The sequence below is a fragment of the Prionailurus viverrinus genome, chromosome B2, assembly GCF_022837055.1.
Source record: "Prionailurus viverrinus isolate Anna chromosome B2, UM_Priviv_1.0, whole genome shotgun sequence".
Classification (NCBI taxonomy): Eukaryota; Metazoa; Chordata; class Mammalia; order Carnivora; family Felidae; genus Prionailurus; species Prionailurus viverrinus.
The window spans coordinates 54,320,768-54,345,477 of NC_062565.1; the positions used below are offsets into that span (position 1 = coordinate 54,320,768).

General features: G+C 39.8%; 1 pseudogene; it reads left to right on the top strand.

The window, feature by feature from the left end:
* Positions 1 to 1,738: 1,738 nt before the first annotated feature.
* On the top strand, positions 1,739 to 24,247 carry LOC125166450 (uncharacterized; annotated as a pseudogene).
* The last annotated feature ends 463 nt before the right edge of the window (positions 24,248 to 24,710 follow it).

The window sequence follows — 24,710 nt, forward strand, 5'->3', positions numbered from 1 at the left end:
TACTGTTACTAGCTACACTACACTATACTATACTATACTATACTATACTAGCTAACTCTGCTAACAGTACAATAAAAGGTAAACTGCAAGCCATAACCAAGGAGACTGGATAACAGACTATTTTAAGAGCCAGTTCCTACACTGTCTCTGGCTTATGAACTTTACATTTGTCACCATTGCATTTTATTTCATTAGAGGCTCATCTTCTCTGTTATTGCCCTTACCAAGTGATTTACAATTTATGCTCCAAACAACATACATTTTTAAGAGTGAATGGAAGCACTAATCAGGTGGGATATCAAAGCAATAGACATAAACTCAAACTTTCCATGGCAAAGAAGGTGATAAAATCTCTCCATCACTGGGAGTTATGAGCATAACACATATTTTGATCCTAGAAAAATGGCAACTCTTGACTTCCCATTTACTTTTTGGGGTTTTTTAACTACTTTTGGTATGCTCTGAGTTTACAAACTCTAGCATGTTGGCTGTAAATGGTTCATCTCAGCTGGAGGCTAGTTTACTAATTTGTTGATCAACAGCCCACGAGCTGTCTCACTGTGGCACACATATAGTCTCCGTTATCAAAATGGAAAGATCATCCTTTTTGACTATCCCGGGTTGGTTGCCCTTGCAAAGGAGGATGCCTCCAGGCTAGCCCTTCCAAGGTCATTTAACCTGCACTCAGGAAACATAATTTGAATACTAACCTTAAAAAGCATAATTAGGAAACTATATTTGCTTACAGAAAATCAATACAGGATATCCCAAGGCCAAATATTGACATCCACTAAAAGACTTTCCTACTGTTTCTTTTTTTTCGTACTATTTCTTTGAACAATATAGATAACAAAGAATTACCATATATCTAAAAAGATTTTTTTTTTTTTTAGTTTCCTGGATTATTCCCATACACTCTTGCTATCAGTTTGGCAGTATCTGTTTTTCTAAGCTACACACACTAGTTCAGCTTTAATTAAAAGCCCTGTTGCCATAGTTTCTCAGAAAACAGCTCAAGGCATGTTTGAGTCCATTATTTTCTTGAGGTTTCTAGAGAAATTATAATGTAGCAGTAGCCAGCCAAAATTTCCTAATTTTACCTCCCACCCAGTACAGCATATGATTCAGACATATAGCTAGATATTCTAAATATTTTAAGAGGGTCTAAACAACTAAGAATGTTATTTAAAATTCAGCCTTTGGTTTCTACTGTTCTGCCACATCAGTATTGTAACCAGCAGACTACAGCTAAAAGAGCAGACCAAGGGGGAATTCAGCCCCTCAGTCTGCATCTGACTGCACCTGTGGAAAACACCAGCACATTTTTCTTTCTAATAATAATGGACAAAATGCACTATATTTACAAGTTATAATAATCATATTGCTTCATATATTCTAATAACTCAGAAATTTAAATTCCAATATGCTTGAAAATGACCTCTCAGAAAATAGATTAAATATTGTAAATTCACTCATTTAAGAATTTCAAAAATTAGTGGGTGGAGCTCAGAGATCCATATTTCTTAAAGCTAAAACTTGATCCTATCTGAATCCCATCTTGTGTTCAGATGGCAGTTATCACCGTCTGTAAGTCCTAAAGAGCAAGCTCAAAGGTTGCTCTGAGCTTTCAAGGTTCAAAAATGTGAATTAACATTGATCCCTATGAATCTTAGAAGAGGCAAATGCCAGTTCAGCTTGCTCTAATTCAGCCCCATTCCTCTGATGGGTAGCTATGAGCATGGACTATGCAGGTAAAAGGACCAGAGTTGGGGGGCGCCTGGGTGGTGCAGTCGGTTAAGCGTCCGACTTCAGCCAGGTCACCATCTCGCGGTCCGTGAGTTCGAGCCCCGCGTCAGGCTCTGGGCTGATGGCTCAGAGCCTGGAGCCTGCTTCCGATTCTGTGTCTCCCTCTCTCTCTGCCCCTCCCCCGTTCATGCTCTGTCTCTCTCTGTCTCAAAAATAAATAAATGTTAAAAAAAATTAAAAAAAAAAAAAAAGGACCAGAGTTGGAATTTCAACTTGGAACAACCTCTGTAGGACCTTAGGCAAGTGATGATTAAATGAGATAGAACATATGTAAAGATAGGAAAGCTCTCAGGGAATGGCAGCTATTATCATTTCCCCATCTCTGACCCAGGATGTGGGGCAGGATAAGATCTCACTATTTCCAGGAAAGCCTAAAATCACCCTGCCCTTTTTGACTATCAATTTAAGAGCTAATATAAACTACTTGATTACTGATTTTCTTCAACTCAAATATTACATAGATCGTTTGACTTCCTCATTCTCTAACACTAAGCATCCTTTTATTCTCTTTTTTCTATACAAGATGGACAGATTCTAAAAACTATCTGAGAGATAGTAGGACCATATTTCCAGCCAGGAATATAAGGAAGTAAAAAAATTCCCTATGCATGTTAGATTTGTAGGTACTTGCTAATGAAAAAATGCAGGGTGAATGAATGAAGTTTCCATTCATCACAGCTATGTGTCTCTTTACGTTTCAATCGATAGGTTTATATATTTTAAAAAATCACATACATGTACTATTTTCATGGATCCTCAGAATATCCTGCAAAAAGAACAGTTATTACTATTTCTGGTTTACCAAAGAAGAAAGTAAGCGTTGGCAATATTAAGTGATTTATGCTAGGGAAGCTAAAGAATGGGACTTGTCCTCAGGTCTTTTTTATTTTTTTAAACATTTGTTCGTTTATGAGAGACAGAGAGCACAAGCAGGGTAGGGGCAGAGAGAGGGAGACACAGAATCCTCAGCAGGCTCCAGGCTGTCAGCACAGAGCCAAACTCGGGGCTCAAATTCACAAGCTGTGAGATCATGACCTAAGCCAAAGTCAGACACTTAACCGACTGAGCCACCCAGGCGCCCCTGTCCTTAGGTCTTTTAACAACTAAGTTGGGATCATGTCCACTATACCACTTGACTTCTGCAGCCCTATTACTGCAGCATGGTAAAGACAAGCAGAGATACATTGCCCCAGGGAGTTTTTGTAGCCCCATATATTCCCTGAATATGTATGTCTTCACTGTTAAACAAACTTGGAGCACATCAGCGTCCATGCTGTAAGTAAAAGATGTGAGCTAGAATTTCCAGTTGTACACTATAGATTGAGAATAACTTTATGAATTACTATCTCTCCAAGCATTACTGATAATATACAGGAAGTTATCTACAACATCTCACACCTGAACCATAGTGGGAATTAAAGCTCAACTCACCTCACCCTGCCAAAGGCATTACCCAGGACACATTTTTACCTGGCAGAGATTTTTGAAAATGATCCCAACCCTAACTAGACAAAGATACCTGGTTATCTTAGTGCAGGACTTCTTTTTTTTCTTTTTTTAATTATTATTATTTTTTTTTTTAAAGAGCAAGCACAAGCAAGGGGAGGGGGCAGAGGGAAAGAGACAAAGAATCTTAAGTAGGCTCCACACTCAGCATGGAACCCACACAGGGCTAGATTCCACGACCCTGGGGTCATGACCTGAGCCAAAATCACGAGTCTAGACACTCAACTGACTAAGCCACCCAGGCGCCCCAATACTGCAGGATTTCTTAACTGGAATCTATCTCTGCCCTAGGAATTCACACATGAGCATTAAAAGGACCTCCTTAGTCACTTGCATACGTATATGCAAACGTATATGTCTATGTATCCCTAACATTTCTAGAGATATAGACCATAGATTTCATCAGATTCTTACAATGTCCCTCAGAAGTTGAGATTCCACAAGAGGACTTCAGAACAGTAGACATAGACCTCATGATTATAAATTAATTATTAAACTTTTAAGTTTCTTTTTTCGTTGCAAATTTCTGTTATATTACATCACTTTTGAAAAGCCAGACAGTTTTGAGGCGCCTGAATGGCTCAGTTGGTTAAGCATCCATCTCTTGATTTCAGCTCAGGTCATGATCTCACAGTTCACAGGAGAATTGGGCTCTGTGCTGACAATGTGAAGCCTGCTTGGGATTCTCTCTCCTGTCCCTCCCCTCCACTTGCTCTCTCCTTCAAAATAAAGGAACTCAAACAAACAAAAACTAGATAGTTTCACCAAATCTTCTCAAATATATTTGGGATTCCTTTGGGATGCCCTTTAGCAGCTTTTAAAACAAAAGGCAGTTAGCTACACTCTACATCCGTCTGAAATGCTTGAAAATGTCTGCTTCCTCCTCCATACAGTGCACTGCAGAATGGGTAGTGGCAGGAATTTACTTATTTAACGTTTATTAATGATTCTCCAGAGTTGGCCAGTTAGTTACTTAAAGCTTGTTAATGGTCTACTGCCTAATTCTTAATGTGAGAATTCTATACTCTGTGTAAATAACATCAATAACATGATAAAATGTATATTGTTTTCTCCAAAATCTGAGGGGTGTTCTTTAATCTCAGTCTATTTCGTTTCCAGAAATTAGAAGGAAATCTAGAGAACACATCAATCTGGAGAATGATGAGATTGATCAGAAAAGAAAAGAAACTTTTCCAAATGAAAACATATTAAAGTTACTAAAAATTCTGTATAATGATTAAATAAATGGAATCTGCAGTGTTACATGAGTTATACGTAGCAATACACACTTCATTTTAGATGGCAAAATTCTACAAGATTTTCCAAAAAACAAATAAATAAAAGGGAGAAAAGCAACAGGCTTAAGGTGGAAGGAGGATAGACAAATTAAAAACGTATCAGGGTTTTGAGTAAAGTAGAATAAGCATATGTCTCCCCTTGAACACAACTATATAACTGAACAGAATGCACAGAGCAACTAGCTATCTGAGGATTCTGAAAAGCAACTAGTAACAAGGAACTTGAAGGAAAACTGCCAGAACTCGAAGTATCACCAAACTAATCATGAGTTTGCCATTTTTCGTCTCCAGTATCCCCCAGACTGAATGCAATGCAGCTGCACACCCTGAAACCCAGAGCTAGGTACTGAGGATCAGAGAGAGAGAACTCCAAGAGAAGACCCCTTATTCTGACTTGCAGAGTGAGGAAGGGAGTGCAAAAATCCCCCCCATTTTTTCTCCTAACTTCCAGCGTCAAGCAATCCCACTGGCAGTGACATTAGAAGTCCCAAAAGAATAGGAACTAAAACTCTTAGGAAGGAAACCTTCCTCTCTGATCCCAAGAGACTGAGGTCAACTCTCACCACTTTATATTCTCTCTGTCTTCCTGCCATTTAGCCCTGGATGCAGGCATAGTCACAGAAGTGTGCAACAGAACACACACTAATTTTTAATGAAAGCCCCAACTTTCTGACCAGATAGAAGAAAAAAGAAATCTGAAAGCACTGCCAACTATACAGAAAGACAAAGAACTAAAGGGGAATACTATTAAGCCAACAAATTAGACAATTTAGATGAAATGAACAAATTCCTACAAAGATACAAATGATCAAACGGACTCAAGAAGAAATAGAAAATTTGAGTAGGCATATAAAAAGTAAAGAAATTGAATATTTAATTTTAAATTGATAACTTAAAATAGTCCCACAGAGAAAACACCAGCCTCACATGGCTTCACTGATGAACTCTACTAATATTTAAAAGAATATCAATAATTCATATAAAATAAAGAAAAATTCTAAATGGATCAGAGACTACATGTAAGAATCAAAACTCTAAAATTTCCAGAAAAAAAAATAACAGAAAATTTTCATGACTCTAGGAGGCAAAGAATTCTTAGATATGATATCATAAAGGAAAATAATTGATAAATTAGACTTAACAAAAAGATTTAAATTTTACACTTAAAAAGGTAGCACTAAATAAATGAAAAGACAAACCACAGACCATAAGAAAACATTCACAAATTTTATGTCTGTTAAAGGACTTATATCCAGATTATATAAAGAACTCTTACAAGAAGACACAGAACCCAGCTTAAAAATGGGCAAAGAGGGGCGCCTAGGTGGCGCAGTCGGTTAAGCGTCTGACTTCAGCCAGGTCACGATCTCGCGGTCCGGGAGATCGAGCCCCGCGTCAGGCTCTGGGCTGATGGCTCAGAGCCTGGAGCCTGTTTCCGATTCTGTGTCTCCCTCTCTCTCTGCCCCTCCCCCATTCATGCTCTGTCTCTCTCTGTCACAAAAATAAATAAGCGTTGAAAAAAAAAAAAAATGGGCAAAGATCAGCCCTGGTATGAGTCCACCCTGTGTGGCTATTCTCTGGAGCAGCAGTCCTTTATCTCCATCTACCTTCTCTCCTACCTGCGTATGGACTGAAGCCCCAGAACTATCTTTCCAGGTATGAACTACAAGCTGACAAAAATTATCAGTTTAAGATGGATAATGATAAAAATGAACACCAGTTATCTTTAAGAATGGTCAGTTTAGAGACCAGTGCAAAAGATGAACTGTACAATCATGTATTTGATAATGCATTAATATCCAAAATATATAAAGAACTCAAACAACTCAAGAGAAAGAAAACAACCCAATTAAAAAATAGGCAGATCTGGGGCGCCTGGGTGGCGCAGTCGGTTAAGCGTCTGACTTCAGCCAGGTCACGATCTCGCGGTCCGGGAGTTCGAGCCCCGCGTCAGGCTCTGGGCTGATGGCTCGGAGCCTGGAGCCTGTTTCTGATTCTGTGTCTCCCTCTCTCTCTGCCCCTCCCCCGTTCATGCTCTGTCTCTCTCTGTCCCAAAAATAAATAAAAAACGTTGAAAAAAAAAATTTTTAAAAAAAAATAGGCAGATCTGAACAGAGAGCTTTCTTTTCTTGTACCTATAATCCCATTTATATGTGGAATCTATAACAAAACGAAACAAAAGATCAAACTCATAAACACAGAGAACAGATTGTGGTTGCCAGAGGAGGAGGAGTGGAGGATAAGCAAAATATGGGAAGGGGTCAAAAGATGCAAACTTACAGTTATAAAATAAATAGGCCAAGGAGAAGTCATACACAACCTGGGGACTATGGTTGATAATACTGTATGGTATATTTGAAAGTTGCTCTGACAGTGAATCTTAAAAGTTTTCATCATAAGAAAAAAACCTTGTAACTATGTGTGGTGATGGATGTTAATTAGACTTATTATGGTGATCATTTCACAATATATATAAATATTGAATCATGTTGTACACCTGAAACTAATATGTTGTATGTCAATTGTCTTTCAATTTAAAAAAATCAAATTAAGAGGCACCTGGGTGGCTCAGTCGATTAAGCGTCTGACTCTTGATCTCAGCTCAGATCTTGATCTCAGGGTCATGAGTTCAAGCCTGGCACTGGGCTCCGTGCTTGGCATTATGCCTACTTAAAAATAAAAAATAAAGGACGCTTGGATGGCTCAATCAGTTAAGCATCTGACTTTGGTTCAGGTTATGATCTCACAGTTTGTAGGTTCCAGCACCGTGTCGGGCTCTGAGCTGACAGCTCAGAGCCTAAAGCCTGCTTCAGATCTGTGTCTGCCTCTCTCTCTGCCCCTCCCCCGCTCATGTGCTGTCTCTCTCTCTCTCTCTCAAAAAATAAACATTAAATAAATAAATAATAAAATCAAGTTAAGTCATTAATCTGTTCCTCTACACAATTGATTTATTTTGAGAACATTATATAAATGTTTGATTCTTATATGTAGGACATAACCCATTGTTCATTATTTTTGTTAAATCCTATATAGCCTTTTACCGTTTCATTGGTATGTTTCATTCATTTATATGTATGTGATAATAAATATATCTGATCTTCAGTCTAAAAAAAAAGATGAATTGTACAATGTTGAGGCAGAGACAATGAATTATGAAGGCAGCCCAATTACAGTAACACTGACAACTTTGAAAATGTCTGTACAGTCAATGATTTCCTTTGGGTGCTTTGGCATAACACCACCTGTGGTCTGTGATTCAAGGCTGTGCATTTCTGTGGATAGCATTTAGTACTATGTAGGAAGATGCACAGTCAGAAGATGAAGAGGAGGAAGATGTGAAACTCCTAAATATACCTGGAAAGCGATCTGTCCCTGGAAGTGGTAGTAAAGTTCCACAGAAAAAGGTAAAACTTGTTGTTAATGAAGATGATGATATGATGGAGAGGAGGAGGAAGATGATGATAATGATGATGATTTTGATGAGAGAGCTAGAGGGAAAACCCCAGTAAAGAAATCTATATGATATATTCCAGCCAAAAATGCACAGAAATCAAACCAAGAATGGAAAAAACTCAAGACCATCAATACCAAGATCAAAAGGTTAAGAATCCTTCAAAAGAACAAGAAAAAAAAAAAACCCTTAAAACACAGAAAGGACCTACTTCCGTAGAAGACATTAAATAATGCAAAATGCAAATAAGTTCAGAAAAAGGTAGTTATCTTCCCAAAGTGGAAGCCAAAGTCATCAATTATGAGAAGAATTGCTTTGGATGACTGGCCAGGTGGCATATTCAAGATCTCTGGCAGTGTAGGAAATCTATTTTTTTTAATGTTTATTTATTTTTGAGAGAGGGTGAGCACTAGCCAGTGAGGGGCTGAGAGAAGTGGTTACAGAGGATCTGAAGCAGGCTTTGTTCTGACAGCAGCCTGATGCCGGGCTCGAACTCAACTCAAGATCCGTGAGATCATAACCTGAGCCAAAGCCAGCCCCTTAACTGACAGAGTCACCCAGGCGCCCCTGAGGAAGTCTCTTTTTAAACATTTTTTTAATGTTTATTTATTTTTGACAGAGAGAGAGAGAGAGAGAGAGAGAGAGACAGAGCATGAGCGGGGGAGGGGCAGAGACAGAGAGGGAGACACAGAATCCGAAGCAGGCTCCAGGCTCTGAGCCGTCAGCACAGAGCCCAACGCGGGGCTTGAACCCACAGACCGCAAGATCATGACCTGAGCCAAAGTGGCACGCTTAACTGACTGCGCCACCCAGATGCCCCAGGAAGTCTCTTTTTAACACACTAAACAGTTTGTTAAAATTCTCCCATCTTGGGGCACCTGGGTGGCGCAGTCGGTTAAGCGTCCGACTTCAGTCAGGTCACAATCTCGCGGTCCGTGAGTTCGAGCCCCGCATCAGGCTCTGGGCTGATGGCTCGGAGCCTGGAGCCTGTTTCCGATTCTGTGTCTCCCTCTCTCTCTGCCCCTCCTCCGTTCATGCTCGGTCTCTCTCTGTCCCCAAAATAAATAAAAACGTTGAAAAAAAAATTTTTTTTAAATAAATAAATAAAATTCTCCCATCTTATTTCACTGCTGTGAAAGTTTCTATCTGGCTGTCCTTTTTATGATGCAGAGTGAAAACTTTCCCTACTATGTTTGATAAATGTAGTCCAGGTTCCATTGCCAAGACTGTGTTGTCCAAAATGCCTGTTTAATATTTTTTTAAGTAGGTTTCGCACCCAGTGCAGAGGCCAACGCGGGTCCTGAACCTACAACCCTGAGATCAAGACCCGAGCCAAGATCAAGAGTTGGACGCCTAACTGACTGAGCTATTCAGGCACCCCCAAAATGCCTGTTTAATTTTTAAAGATGGAAGTCCATGTTTTGCTTGGTTTTAAGTATGTATGGAATGTTACAACAGGATATTGTAGTAGTGGTGGTCAGACAAATGGAAATGGTGGGAGACAAAAAAATACAGGTGAAATACTCAGTATTTTAATAAAATAATAAAAATTAAAATGGCCAGGGTGCCTGGGTGGCTCAGACAGTTGAGCGTCCAATTCTTGATTTTGGTTCGGGTCATGATCCCACCACATGGGATTGGAATTCTCTCCTTGGGATTCTCTCTCCCTTTCTCTCTACCCCTCCTCTGCTCTCTCTCTCTCTCTGTGTCTCAAAATAAATAAATACACTTTAAAAAATAATGTAAAATAAAATAAAAATGGCCAAAGATTTGAACCATATGAACATGAAAAGATGCTCAAAATCATTAGTCATCAGGGAAATGCAAATTAAATTTGTAGAATACCACTTCAGACCCACTAGAATGGCTATAATTAAAAAGGCAGACAATAATAAGTACTGCCAAGGATGTGAAGATACTAGAACCCTCATACATTGCTGGTGAGAATATTAAATTGTATAGCCACTTTGGAAAACAGTTTGACAATTTCTTTAAAAATTAAACATAATTTTATCATATAAATAAGCAATTCTACTCCCAGGTATCTACCTAAGATAAATGAAAACATATGTCCACACAAAGATGTTAAGCAAATATTCATAGCAGCATTATTTATAAACAGCTAAAAACTGAGCGGGGGGAATTCAACGTCCATTAACCGATGGATAAACAAAGTGTGGTATATTCATAGAATGGAATGCTAATCAGCAACAAAAATGAACAACAAAGTACTAAAATATGCTACAACATGGACGAACCTCAAAAACATTAAGCTACATGAAAGAAGCCAGAGGCAAAAAGACTACATGTTATATGATTCTACTTATATTCAATGTCCAGAAAAGGCAAATCTATAGATACTGAAAGTAGATCAGAGGTTTTATGGGGTGAGGGGTTGGTTGGGGAGCCTAGGTGGCTCTGTTGGTTGAGTGTCCAACTTCAGCTCAGGTCGTGATCTTGAGGTTCATGAGTTTGAGCCCCGCGTCAGTCTCACTGCTGTCAGTGCAGAATCTGCTTCAGATCCCCCGTCCCCTTCTCTCTCTGCATCTCTCTCTCTCTCTCTCTCTCTCTCTCTCTCTCTCTCTCTGTCTCTCTCAAAAATAAACATTAAAAAAAAAAAAAAGAACCACTATAGGGTGAGAGGTGAGAAAAGGAATTAAATGCAAACAGGCATGAGAAATCTTTCTGAGGTGATGGAAAATATTCTAAAACTGGAAATTATATGTCAAAAAATGTTGAAAAATTAAGCCAGGGCTAGAAATTTCAGGTGGAAGTAATTTACATATATATGAAATCTGAGATATTGGAATAGGCTGTCCAGGGAAAACAATAGAAAAACCTTAAAATGAGTGCTTTGAGGAGTGTAGTACACAAGCAAACCAGAGAGAAATCAAAAGATTACCTATGGTAGATTGCAAATGTGACCACAATTCTCTGCATCAGGACTCTTATTTCCCCCACTCCCTGTGACCTGCCGTGGCCAAAATAATGTGTGAACAGAGGCACTACATATGTTCAGAGCCTAGACCTCAAGAGGCTTCGCTTATTCCACATCTGGAACCCAAATCTAGCCACAAGTGAACCAACTTGGGTTGCCTTACTGGAAGAGGAGAGACCTGTCGAGGAAAACTGAATGTGCCTGAGGCAGACCAAAGACACAGGAGTTCTGGCTGCAATGAGCCAAGCCTGACTCAGACCAGAACCACTGCCCAGCCAGGCACAGCCCAAACTGTCAATCTCTACCTCCTAGGCACAGAAATAGAAAAGGGGTCAATGAGATTGACTCAGGTCTGGGAATTGTCAAAGTCACTGGTGGCAGAGCAAGTCACTGCAAGAGCAAAGTGAGAATAACAGTAAAAACTTCTTTATACAGTCAGCTAAGGGTCTGTACTGAGCAGAAGGGCAAGTGAAGTTAAGTCAGATAGGCTGAAAGTTAGGAGAGACTGAGACCAGAGGTCTTGATGAAGGTAAGGAAGAAACTCATCAGGAATATGTGATGAAGTACAGAGAAAGGAGGTTGTGTAATCAGAGATATTTCAGAATTCAAGATCTGGGAGTTACAGCAGTTCTAAGACATGATGAAATATGCTCAGGATGGAAAACTGAAGGCTATATATAGACATTTGTCCATTTCATCTTCATTGTCAAGTTGTGTAGAATAAAATTGTATAGAATATTCTCTTAGTCTTTTAATGTCTGTGGGTTCTATAGTTACAAACTCTCTTCCATGTATCACAACAGTGATTTTTGTTTTTCTCTTGATCAGTCTAGCTAGACATTTAAATACTTTGTTGATATTTTCAAAGAACCAACTTTATTTTCTCTGTTGTATGTTTTTTCTCTATTTCATCCATGTCTGCTCTTTATTATTTCCTTCCTTCTACTTACCTTGTGTTTACTTTGTCCTTTTTATCCCTTAGCTACTTAAAATTGAAAATTTGTTCAGATTTTATATCTTTCTTCTTTTCTAAAATAACCAGTTAAAGCTATATGTTTTCCTCTAAGCACTGCTTTGGCTGCATCCCACTATTTTGAGATGTTGTGTTTTCATTACCATTTAGTTCCAAATATTTTATGGCCCAGAATATAGTCTGCCTTTGTGAATGAGTCAGGTGAGTATGATGTTCTATAAGTATCAGTTAGTTAATGATAGTTGATGGGGTTAGTAACAGCACCTATATTTCTATTGATTTACTCTATGCATATTCCATCAATTGCTGAGAAAAGAATGTTAAAATCATCAAGCATGATTACAAAATTGTCTATTTCTCCCTCTATATTTTTTTTAAGATTTTATTTAAGTAATCTCTACACCCACCATGGGGCTTGAACTTATAACCCTGAGATCAAGAGTCACATGCTCTACTGATTGAGCCAGCCAGGTGCCCCTAAAATTACCTCTAAATTTGGTAATTTTTACTCCATGTATTTTGAGGCTCTATTATTAGATACATACATGATTATGTCTCCCAGAACATTTAGCCCTCTTATCATTATGGAACATCCCTCTTTACCTATCTCTATTTGCCTTGATACCTATTTCATCTGATATTAATATGGCCACTGTGACGTTCTTTTCATTATCATATGCATCATTTATTTTTTCCATCCATTCACTCTCAATCTAACTGGGTCTTTAAGTAAATCTCTTATAAACAGCATACAATCAGATCTTACTATGTATCCATTCTGATAATCTGTCTCTTAGTTGGAGTGTTTAGCCCACTAATATTTAATGCAACTATTAATATGGATTTAGGTCTAACATTTTATATTTTATTTTCAGCCTGTCCTCTCTGTTTTTTTGTTCCTTTGTTTCTTCACTCCTTCCCTCTTTGGATCATTTGGATATCTTTTAGGATTCAATTTGGGTTTATCTATCAGATTTGCATTGTTTTTATTGGCTATTCTGTGAATTATAATGTGTATTCTTAACTTTTCACTCTACTTAGAGTTAATATGCCACTTAATATAAAATGTAGAAATGTTACAATCATATAGGGAGTCCATTTACTCCCCTGTACTGGTCTATACTATATGGTCAAATCTCTATATATACATCATACATCCCACAATACAATGTTACAATTCGTGCTCTAAACAATGTATTTCAAAGAAATTAAGAGGAATGAAATAGTATTATATATTTGGTATTTCTGATCTGATGCTCTTTATTCAAATTTAGCACCACATTTCTCAAAACTAGTTGAGCAGAGATTACCAAACCACATTTGGCCCTCATGTGGCATGAACGCATAAATTACACATTAAAACTGCCCTAATCTTTTCCCTTAAGATCATGACAGTTAAAACAATACCACCTGAGGGGTACCTGGGTGGCTCAGTCGGTTGGGCAGCCAACTTCGGCTCAGGTCATGATCTCACAGTTCGTGGGTTCCAGCCCCGTGTTGGGCTCTGTGCTGACAGCTCAGAGCCTGGAGCCTGCTTTGGATTCTGTGTCTCCCTCTCTCTCTGCCTCTTCCCCACTCACACTCTGCGTCTCTTGAAAATAAATAAATGTTAAAAAAAAAAATACCACTTGACACCAATGTGATTATAAACAAAACATAAAATTCTGGCACTGGAACTGAGTGACAATACTGGTGATAAGGTATATTGATTACAAGACAATTCAGAATATACTTACATTGACTTTTCATTCTATAAATTGGAGTAAAAACATTAAATATTAAAATTTTTGTTCAAAACTCCCACATCAAAGTATGCAAATCCCTTCAATAACAAACAAAAATGTCAGGGAATATTTTCAATTCATTTTTAAAAGTGCCTGAATCTGTATTTTCAAAGTAAACACACGATGTTAACTAAGGCATAACTATCTGAAATAAAAAATGAAAATCATTTTAAAAAATGAAAACCATATATTTCTCTTTAAGTAAAATTAATATTTGGAAATACAAGAATATTTGGAAATATTCCAAATATTCCAAATACAGGAATATTTGGAAAGTTACAGAATCCATGAAAATTGAGAGTTAAACTGACTTTAGAAAACATCAAATATTCAATCATTTAGCAAACATTTACTGAGCTTTATTCTGTGCCAGACAGTGAGCTAAGAACTAGGGACTTAACACTACCCTCAAGATACTCAAAATCTTGCAGAAGAGACAAACAAAAAACCTCAATTACTATTATGAAGAGGGAGCTAGGAAAGTTTCTCAAAGCAATGACTTATGAACTAAATTTTTAAGGAAAGTCAGAAGTTAGCCTTTCGTGCCTGAGTATTTTTGTTTTTATTGGCCGTGAGTGGGCAATGAGAGGAATGGAAGAGAAAGAGAGGCTTTCTCAGCTGGAAATAATATGGACAAAAACAATAATCCTAAAAGGTCATGGTCTGTTTCAAGAATTGTAACTGTAGACAAATGGTTAGAATAGAACTATCACAAGGACATCAGTATAGGGATCATTTTGATGTTATATTAAGAAAGTTGAACTTGGGAGGCACCTGAGTGGCTCAGTCAGTTAACCATCTGATTTCAGCTCAGGTCACGATCTCACAGTTCATGAGTTCGAGCCCCATGTTGGGCTCTGTGCTGACAGTGTGGAGCCTGGAGACTGCTTCAGATTGTGTGTGTGTGTGTGTGTGTGTGTGTGTGTCTCAAAAATAAATAACAATTAAAAAAAAAAGAAATAAAGTCGAACTTGGGGCTCCTAGCTGGCTCAGTCTGTGGAATATGCAACTCTTGATCTCAGGACTGTAAGCTCAAGAGCCACACTGGGTGCAGAGATTACTTAAAAATAAAAAATAAACCTAAAAAAAAAGTTGAATTACCTTGAAGGAAGTGGGAAGCCACTGAAAGATATTAAATAGAAGAGGAATATGGCTTATCCAACCTTCCTCCCTTGACTACCTCTACTACAGAAACTAGGAAAAATAAAAGCTCATATACCAAGCTTTCCTTTCAGATAGACTCTGACGCAGTTCTGACCTGTGAAGTGTAAGAAAAAACTTAATGTGAAAGGCTTCTGGCAAAAATTTTGATCCTGATGAACATCTTTCCTGTCCCTTCCTCTCCCTTCCTTGAATTTGGCCATGATGTCTGGAGCCATGCTAGCCATCCTGCAACCATGAAGCTCAAGCAAAGGCTGCAGCATCTCCAGACTTCTTGCTATGAGAGAATACAAATCCCTGTTTATTAATAATCCATTTTTATGTTGGGATTACTTGAATAAGATTGTCTCCCTGACTAAAAAAACATTTAAGAATTTGTATTTGAGAATGATCCTTATTAAATTAGTGTGTATGGACTGGGGATGAGGAGGCAGGGAGGCTGCTCTGGAGGCTTATTATAGGGCCTGAACTAAGGTAACCATAGTGGATGTAGTAAAGGAGGCATAGACTCCAGAGAGATTTAAAAGAGGACAGGATAGACAGGAAGGGATCTGTCATATCTTCCAGATTTCTAGTTTGAGCAGCTGCAGAGGGTAGGGGTGAGGGTAGTGCCACTCTTCAAAACAGTGGCAGTTAGGGTTTGGGACTGATGGGTTCACTGTTCAGTTTGAGATACCTATGGTACCTCCATGTGAAAATGAGGGAAAAGTCATTGACTGTCTCTATCTGGAGGTCAAGAGTGAAGTCTGAATTTGAGGTACAGATTTCAGAGTAACCATTATATGTAAGTAAACTAGAACAGTAAGTATGACTAGATCCTGCAAGGAGAGTTTGAATAGGGCAGGCAAAACTAAGGCCCCACACATCTATTAAGATAAAAAAGTAGGTTAGTTGTGGCTTAGGGCTGGGGGATGGAACTAGGAAGGGGGAGTGGGGAGTGACTGCTTACAGGTATGGAGTTTCTTCTGAGGGTAATAAAAGTGTTCTAAAAGTAAACTGTGTGATGGTCGCATAACCTTGCAGATACACTAAAACCCACTGGCTGAAATATTTAACAATTTGGAAATCATTGATGAGCTAACAATGAGTGATATTTTTTGTTTATTTTTTTATTATTATTTTATTATTATTTATTTATTTTGAGGGAGAAAGAGAGCATGAGCAGGGGAGGGGCAGAGAGAGAAGTAGAGAGAGAATCCCAAGCAGGCTCCATGCTCAGCACACAGAGCCCAATGCAGGGGCTCTCTCTCATGACTGTGATATCATGACCGTGAGATTATGACCTGAGCCAAAATCAAGAGTCAGATGCTTAACCAACTGAACTACGCAGGTGCCCCAAGAGTAAGTGATTTTTAGTAGCAGTGGCAGAAGCCAGATTACACAAAGTTGAGGAATAAATGAGAGGTGAGGAACAGAAGGTGACAAAGAATCTTTTTCAGGAAATGTTTCTTGCCAACAGAAGAGCTGGTGGTATAGGGAGGTTTGTATTGTTTTCAAAAGGCAACACAGGGGCTCCTGGGTGGCTCAGTCACTTAAGTGACTGCCTCTTGATTTCAGCTCAGGTCATGATCTCATGGTTCATGAGATCAAGCCCAATGCCGGACTCCCTCGTGCCGAGCATGAAGCCTGCTTGGGATGATCTCTCTGTCTCTCTCTCTCTCTCTCTGTCCTCCCCCCCACCCTCGCTCATGCTCTCTCTCTCCCTCAAAATAAATAAACAAACTTAAAAACAAAAAAGGCAGTACAAATGATCCTTATGTGTTAAGGAAAGGAGCCTACAAAGGGGAAGCAAAAGAAGTTAACAGAGGAGGGGATGATTCATGGACCAACATCCCCCAAGAGCTAGGAAGAAAAGGAACTCACCACATAAGCATGAAATACTAGAAAGGAGGACAGATGGGTTGTCTATCAGACTAGGAGGAAAGTTTAAGATATACTTTGTTTGTAGGAGCCAAAAAGTTTATTGCTTGATGGCACTGATATTCTCTGTGAGTTAGGAGGAGACAAAAGTCACAGGCCAAGGGTGAAGGAGTAAGCTTGAGGATTTAAGGAGGACATAAACACTTAGAATAATTCCTATGGGAGACATATTTGCAAGGAAGAAGTTTAAAAGCAGAGACATATTTCGAATACTTTAAAAAACTGTAATATATTTCAAAAGCTGTTCAAAATGGGCTTGTACATAACAAATTACCTGCAAATTTATTATACTTGGCATTAAGATTTGTAATGACCACACTGAACACATGAGCAGGATGTCACAAATTCCCGGACATATGGTATCTGCAGTTAAGATACAACCCAGGGGCGCCTGGGTGGCGCAGTCGGTTAAGCGTCCGACTTCAGCCAGGTCACGATCTCGCGGTCCGTGAGTTCGAGCCCCGCGTCGGGCCCTGGGCTGATGGCTCGGAGCCTGGAGCCTGTTTCTGATTCTGTGTCTCCCTCTCTCTCTGCCCCTCCCCCGTTCATGCTCTGTCTCTCTCTGTCCCAAAAATAAATAAACGTTGAAAAAAAAAAAAATTTTAAGATACAACCCAGTGAGGGGCGCCTGGGTGGCGCAGTCGGTTAAGCGTCCGACTTCAGCCAGGTCACGATCTCGCGGTCTGTGAGTTTGAGCCCCGCGTCAGGCTCTGGGCTGATGGCTCAGAGCCCGGAGCCTGTTTCCGATTCTGTGTCTCCCTCTCTCTCTGCCCCTCCCCCGTTCATGCTCTGTCTCTCTCTGTCCCAAAAATAAATTTAAAAAGTTGAAAAAAAAATTTTTTTTTTAAAAAAAGATACAACCCAGTGATACTTGAGCACTGGACCTGAAAAACGTTTATCCTGCAAAAGTGCAGCTTCTGGGTGACCAGAAAAGCCCATACCCACTCATTTTCCCAGGCCCTCTGCAGCAGTGGACATGACTCTCCATTCTCCCTGAGCATACAAAAACAAAAAAACAAAAAAACAGTGATAGGGCTGTTTTGCTATAGTTGCTGGGAAAGAAATCAAAAAGTGATTTTTTTGCTTCTCTTGAGAGGGCTCATAGCAGGTGCCTTCCTAAAGTGTTCAAACAAAATAATGTTATGCCAAAGTCCTTTGCTAACTGTCAAGTAGTATGCAAAAAATATTGTTATTGTAGCTGGCATCCACTTATATTTCTACCTCTACACTTCTTTTTGCAATCTCAGGAACCCTTTTTTCTAATCACATTAGCATATTCTGAGCTCTGAAAAGAGGCACATGCCTTCCTAAATCTTTGCCTATCCTCACGTGTTCTGCTGGGGGGTTGCTCTCATTTCCTCTCTGTCTTGCCAGATACCACCCAACCTGAATGCTTCAGTGTAAATATCATCGCCTCCTGCAAGGCCTTTCTGATCACCCTAGCTAGAAGCAGTCATTTCACCAGGACGATTCCAACCATTCCTTTTCTATACATAATTTGTTCCTTGGTATTTTTGTTAATTATATCTTTATCTTCATCTGCCTTAATCTCCTAGAAGGCAGGAATCATGTTTTACATGATGCCTTTTTAGCATGATGCTTTGCACATAGCAGAAACATGGCCTATTACTTCTGGAGGGGCTTCAGATATCATCTTCATGTTACCAGTGAACACCAAGTCTAAGTCTCAGAGATACTAAGAGACTTGACCAAGATCACCCAGTTAGTGGCACAGCTGGAACCCCAAATCAGGATTTTAAACTCTACGCTTACCTTCCTTTCTTTAAACCAATACTTGTTGTTAGCCTAGTTCTATTTTGTAATCCAAATCTCAAAAAAGAGTCACTCTTGAGCCTTAATATTAGACAAAGATTCAAACTTCTCTGGAAAAGCTTTTGTTACAACTTTTATCTAGATGCATTTAACTGGCTTGGATTGCACGGGGGAAAAATGGGTTTCTATTCTTTCTCCTTTTTTTTTCTTTTAGCATTCTGTTTGGTTGCCATGTAGCTAATACAAGGGTAAATTATATGGTAGTGGTGACTCTGGCATAATAAAGCTCTGTGAACAGGGTGAATTTGTCTTTTTTTACAAATGTATTGGCTGTACTTGTACACCCTAGCCTTTGATGCTCTTGCCACACTTGTGATTCATAGTTGGAAACAGCACAGCAGTTCAGTTACCGTAACAGAAGAAACCAGCAACTATACAATTTCAGCACTGATATTGGAAATGACCTAGAAGCAATCGTCAAGGACAGGGCTATACCTCAGACCTTCGGTTAGCCCTACTATCTAACGTCACACTTTGTACAGAACAAAAATGTAAATGTATTTATTTTGAAAATAACTGAGTGAAGCTAAATTAATACCATATCATGTGTAGACTTCAATTTATGACTGATTTAATTAGTATAAATTAATTTAGACCTAGAATTTAGTTCTAAGCAAAGAATTTATTTATAAAGATAATCCAATTTAAAAGAGAGCTAAATAATAAACTATCACTTTCTCTAATTCACTAAATTGGGTAATTCTCAATGAAATACACAAGTTTAACGAGAAGCTATGAAATATGATTATTTCACTGACCATTCTTGCACAGTTTGTTAAAGGAACACTCTGAGAACATAATGAGGCCAAGAGTTTGTGTGGACTATCCTTTCATCTACGATAACTTGGATAATCATTGGAAGTCTAAAGGATTTACCTAATTCAGCTTTGTAAGAAATTCACTCAATTTAGCTTGTCTCTTTCATTGAGAATGTTGAGCATATTATTCTCTGAGCTATGAGTGACACAGTTAAACACCATAGGGCAGACAAAATGTAGCCAGGGAGTTCTTGTCTTACTCAGTCCTTATCTTGCTATGTGACTCTTTGAGAACTGCTTAGCTTGAGTTAACTCTTTTGGTTCCTTAACCTGAAACGGGAAGTGAAGATATTTACTCAAATCCTGATAGACACACAACACAGTCATCCCCTTCCTTATATGAAACAAGGCTCCCCTTATTCCACTGAGCTGATGAATAGGGATCATTTACCACTGTTCACTCCGGGTATTCTCAAAGGGCATTATAATTGTCTTCATCCTATTGAAGTACTCCCAAGGCTCTTTCTTGAAATCTCATGGTACCTCAATTACCCATATCACTTTCTGAAATTTCCTTAAAATCAGGATTGTCACTGCCTGATTTTTACCACAGGAATCCAGTGTAACAGTTAACCATTGTGTAAAGTCACAGCATAAAACATTATAAATCCTCAGGAAAAGTACACTTCTTAGATGTTCAGATTGAATACTTGGGTTTCTAAACTGTGTCCTACTTCAATGTGAAATCACTTCTCTTCATTTGCTATGAAAACAAAAACTACACAAATTCTTTATATTCAGACATAAAACACACATTTCTATCTATCTGATTGGGTCTTTATATCTGTCGGTAAGTTGGAGTTATAGTGTTCAGACCTTGCTGGCTGGTTTAATAATTTCACATTTTCATATACTATTGTTAAAATTTAGAGGACTGTTGGGGCATCTGGATGCCTCAGTCAGTTGAGCATCTGACTTCAGCTGAGGTCATGATCTTCTAGTTCATCAGTTCAAGCCCCACATCAGGTTCACTGCTATCAGCACAGAGCCTGCTTCAGATCCTCTGTCCCCCTCTCTCTGTCCCTTCTCCACTTGAGCGCTCTCTCTCTCTCTCTCTCTCTCTCAAAAATAAATAAACATTTAAGCAAAATTTAGAGGACTATTAAGACAGTAAAGATGAATTTGCAAGTGTTGGTAGATGGTTACATTTCCAAAACATCTTATAAACATCTATGTTATTTAGTTGTAGCTTCATGAGGAAGAAATTAACTTCATGTTGAAGAAATTTGTTTATTATATACTTTGTGAGAAAAACAAAGCTGGAGCTCCTCGGGTGAGGGATGTGACTTTCTTCACAAAGCAAAGTGGGTCTTGATGCCATGGTTTTCCCCTCTGGACAAGTATGACTATCTGGGAAGGAATATCCTGAAATTTCCTGTCCAGTTGGACTCCTTCCTGAGCATGTAGGTAGCAGAAGCAATAACCTCTGCCAAGCAAAGCAGCACAGGGCTAACAAACTTCTTCACATGTGCAAGGGCTTTCCCAAAGCTCTTTCACATTTCCAAATGAGTCAGCATATCCTAAACTCATTTTCCTTATTTGACCACAATGGAAATGCTGAAAGTGAATTAGATTGGAATGAAGAAGGCACTAAGTTCTTAGTTCAGTATGATTATGACTGGTCAAAAACTCAAAACATTTTCTTTGAGAAATATTTTGCAGCAGCTACTGCTAAAAAGCAACAAGAATATCCATTATGCTACTCAAATTCTAATTTTTTGAAAAGCTGGAATCCAAAAAATTCAGAGGTATTTCTCAAGGAGAAAATCCTGCAAGAAATGGCATTTTGATTAAAAGGGAGTAAAAAAAAATAATTCCCAATGTTTTCCTTAAAGGAAAATGTTTTATTTGTGGTAAGCATAAAACAGTGAAAAAATGTGGCACTCTCATGCATTTGGGATGTTCACATAACTTTCTTTGAGTAGTTTACCAAAGAAACTTGGTACAGAAAGACACACAGATAGCCCATCAACAAATTAAGCTAATACTGTATTTAATTTCCTGAGAAAAAAACATTCTAACCAAATTCATTTTGTTATAATTAGTGACTTACATTTTTAATACAAACTCCAGGGCAATTTTAAAAGCTGGAAAGAGATTCAGCAAATGTTGAATTCCAAGCAATATCCTGAGAATGTGCATTTTTTTTTTCTGCCCAACTCTGGGTTCTATTTGCCAATTTATGAGAACTGGCACACACTGAGAAATATTTTTATTCATTCAATAAATATTTATTAAGAACCCACTATATACCAGGCAGTGGGGATACAGCCCTAAAAGGAGAGACATGGTTCATGTCCTCAAAGAGTTCATATGCTAGCAGATTAGGCAAATATGAAGTATAGACAAGATGTCAAATTGGATTAGGAATTGTGTGAAATGAGTTAAAGCATTAAACAACTGTCCCCAGCCTTCCTAACCAAATGCAAGCACAGGATAAATGCTTAACTGAGAGATAACTAAACAAGACATAGTCCTATTGCATTTTTTCATTTGTGTTTTAGCTAAAATGCCTAATGGTAAATAAAGTAATTCATAACAGGATTATTGTGGTTCTATCACTTACTTGTATGGAGCTGGTAATCTCTTCTTAAAATAAAAATCCTAAATTTTGATGTTTGCACCCTGACCATTATTTATTTTTGTCACATCTAAATGAGTTATTCTATTCAATTAAGCAGATATTCAAAAATGTTGCTTCATAACAGAGTTTATGTTGTTTCCTTTAAGTTTGAATTAATTAGTTGAATTAAGACTTCATTTAAATTGTGCAAAGATTTTTATTTTTACACATTTTTAAATTCAATTTTATAACCTGTAATGGTAGCAACCCGTTACTGAATATTTACTATGAGCTAAGTGGGTTGTTTTTTGGGTTTTTTTTTTTTTAACATAATTACTTGTAAATTTCCCCTCCCACTGTAACCCTGCAAGGTACTATTTTACAGATAGGGAAACTGAGATGCTGAGAAGTTAAAGAGAGTTTTCCAGAACCACACAGCTAGTTAGTGAAAAGAGAGAAATGGAACCTCTTGATTATCTGACTGCTTAATTTATTCTCTTAAGTATCCTAAATTGAGAAGAGAGTTCTCACCCACCCTCCAGGGCTACATGCAGTGGGATTACTCACTGTGCAACATTATAGTGATGTTGTAATAATTCAATTAAAGCTTTCAAGCAACCAGAGTCCAAGAAAACATCTATGGTGCAATAAAACATCTGATTAACTAGTGAAACGAAATGTGAAATAACGTCTCAGGTAAATAGCAAGTAAATGGAGGGTGTCTAACTACCAAGTCTTTGCTAAAATGAGTAAACCACAGCAAGCATCGTTACTGGTAACCTCCAAGCCTGGCTGTGTGAAACTCTCCTAAAAAGAGGGAAAATTGTCTCACACTAAGTAGGGGGTTGGCCTGGAAATTCATAAAGGAATGCTGGGCCTGGGAGAGCTTGGGCTTTTTGTTTTGTCCTACCTTCAGTGGGGCTGGTCCTATAACAGCCCCACCTAATCACGGCACCCATATCACCTGCTCACGTAGGGATGGTCCGCATTCGGAGAGCAAAGACCAGCGCACGGGATCAGATAAGGCCGGATCACAACCACCGTCCTTTGCAAAAAGCATCAGATGGCCCGAATAAAACATGGGCAGCTTTATGAGTGAGTAAGAATGTACACTGGAAAGACTAAAATGAAATGCATATGGATCAAATTGCTCTGCACCAACCTCCTAAGAGCTCCCCTCTGTCGTTGGCTCTCCAAGGGAACCACCACAGCCAGCTCACAGCACCCAGACAGCTTCCACCCGCAAATTACATATTGTAAACGAAACTGAGATCCACCCCGTGGCGAAGTTTCCTAAGGTCTGTAGCGCTTTTAAGGGCCGTCTTTCTCCCTCCGGTACAGTGGCTCCACCACACAAGAAATCCGCTAACACCGCCGGTTCGGCGGGCACCAACGGTGGGGAATCGCTTAAAAAGAAACCTCACTTTAGGCTTGGGGGCAGCATGCTCGCCATTCAATGCCCTGCTGGTTTCTTAACACGCATATGATTAATATTGGTACTCAGGAAAGAGAACTTCTTCTGACCTTGAGCGTGCGCGCTAAATAAATTACCTCAGAACGAAAGTGGTGGGATCTCATAACAGCATCTGGGGAGAAAAGAGAAAAACGAGACTTCATTTAACTCCTTGCTCTTCACCTGCCGAGTTACTAAGGCCTTACCTGAGGGACAAGGGTCGGGAAGACACATCCCGGACGCCTTAAATTCAGTGGGGACATACTATAGGGCGGGGAGGTTACTAGGCCATCGATCTCTAGGTGAGTTCTCCGCGAGAAGTTTCAGGGAAAGTTCTGGGAGAGTTGGGGAGCCCCGAACTCTCCGTGCCTTACTTTCTTACCCCTAAGCTCCAGCGATGGATGGGTGGAGGGAGGCTGCCGCAGCCCCGGATTCCGCTCCAATTACCCTTAGGGCTCTAGCAAACTGCCGCTAAGAACTGGCGTCCGTGCCTCCTCCCCTCCCAGCTCTGGGCATCACCGTGGGTATCCCAACAGAGACCGGAGGAAGGCGGTGAGGGCAAAAAGGGCAACCAAAGAACGTTATATACATAAACGTACTCAGCTTGCGAAGTGGGCAGCGATGGGGGTAGGGACCGCAGCGCTGAAGGGAGAGAGAACCCCGCTTCACTCTCCAAATCGGCTTAAATGTTCCTCCTAGCCCGAAAGAAAGCCGTCGCGGCGTGTCTTACCTCGGCTCCTTGAACGACCCGAAAAGACCGATTTCATCGGATGCCTCCCTTTCTGGAGCCTGCGGTGCCAGCAGCAAAAGAAGACGATGGTGGCGATGGTGCCCAGCAGAAGCAACAAGAGGAAGAGGGCACATTGGATGCTGTAGGGTCTCAGCAAGACGAGGAAAGCCGCGGCGATCATGGTGCGGGCGAGGCGGGGGCGGCTCGGCGGCGGGGCTGGAGGGCGGCGGCACAGGCACCCGCGCCGGGCGCACCACGGAGCGGCGGGCACGGGCGAGCGCGGCTCAGCGCGTCATGCCCGGCGCTCGCGGCCCCGCGCCCAGCCCAATGGCTGCGCACCCCGCGCCAGCCGCGCTATGCGAGTGATCCAGGGCTGCGGGGAGCGCTTGCCATGACTCAGCAGACGGCGACGAGGCAGGGACTTGGCGGCGGGGAGCCTCCCCCCTCTCTCCCCAGGCGCCCCCGCCCCCGTCCGT